A 1,479-nucleotide genomic window follows, 5' to 3' on the forward strand; every position below is an offset into this window, starting at 1 on the left:
GGCCTCGCGTCTTCCTACTGTAGCTCACATAGGCTGAGGTCACAGGAGACGAGATCGAGATCCTCAAGGCACGAATCAGGGTCAGGGAGGCTGAGCTGGAGGAGGCTGAGGTCACAGGAGACGAGATCGAGATCCTCAAGGCACGAATCAGGGTCAGGGAGGCAGAGCTGGAGGTGGCTGAGGTCACAGGAGACGAGATCGAGATCGCAGAGGCCCTTCTTGCCCTCAGGATGGCAGAGCTGGAGGAGGTTTGGCTGAGAGGAGGCCAGATAAAGTTCGAAAGGGCAGTCGAGCTAGCCAGGCAGGCAAGCATAAGCTTGTCGTTGCTCAGGAGGACGGCAGAGCTGAAGGAGATTGAGGACACAGGAGACGAGATCGAGATCGCAAAGGCGCGTTTCAGACTGACACAAGCAGAGCTTGACGAGGCGAAGATCAAAGGAGACAAGATTAAGATTGCAGGGGCATATCTCAAGTACAGGAAGACATACCTCGATATGATTCAAGTCACAGGAGACGAGATCGAGGTCGCAGACGCCCTCCTGACAGTCAGGAAGGCAGAGCTGAGGGAGGCTGAGGTCACAGGAGACGAGATCGAGATCGCGAGGGCACGCAAGTTAGTCGACCAGGCATGGCTAAGCTACTTTGTGCGCACGAGAGAGGCTGAGCTGAAGAAGGCTGAGGACACAGGAGACGAGATCAAGATCGCAGACGCCCTCTTTAGCGTCAGGGTCGCAGAGCTGAAGGAGGCTGAGGTCACAGGAGACGAGATCGAGATCGCGAGGGCATCCAAGTTAGTCGACCAGGCATGGTTGCGCACGAGAGAGGCTGAGCTGAAGAAGGCTGAGGACACAGGAGACGAGATCAAGATCGCAGACGCCCTCTTTAGCGTCAGGGTCGCAGAGCTGAAGGAGGCTGAGAACTCAGGAGACGAGATCGAGATCGCGAGGGCATCCAAGTTAGTCAACCAGGCATGGCTAAGCTTGTCGTCGCACAAGAGAGAGGCTTAGCTTGACAAGGCTCGAGGTACAGGAGACGAGATCGAGATCGCGAGGGCACGCGAGTCAGTGGATGAGGCAGAGCTATGCTACTTTGTGCGCAAGACGGGGGCAGAACTGGAGTAGGCTCAAGGCCCTGGAGACAAGATCAAGCTCAGGCCACCTATACATGAAGCTGACCACGGCTGACTCTCTATATCATGTATCCCCCACTTCACGTTGCATATGTGCAGCACCACCCCGTACACCCTCATCCGCCTCCTCCCCTTCCACACTGTGGCTCTTGTATCTCGTGAATCCTCTTGCGCCTCCTCGCTGAGCTGCCTCTGGTAGAGGACCTCCATCTTCTCCCAGTCCGCCTCCCCTCCTCGCATCCTCGTTTTACCCAGGTTTCCATCGCCTCTGCCTGCGTCTCTGCTGAAGCCCTTCACGCACCCCACGGGGTCTCCGTCCCTCTTTCCTCCCACCAGCCTGCACCACACCC

This window comes from Guillardia theta (genome assembly GCF_000315625.1).
Source record: "Guillardia theta CCMP2712 unplaced genomic scaffold GUITHscaffold_413, whole genome shotgun sequence".
In the NCBI taxonomy this organism is placed as follows: domain Eukaryota; class Cryptophyceae; order Pyrenomonadales; family Geminigeraceae; genus Guillardia; species Guillardia theta.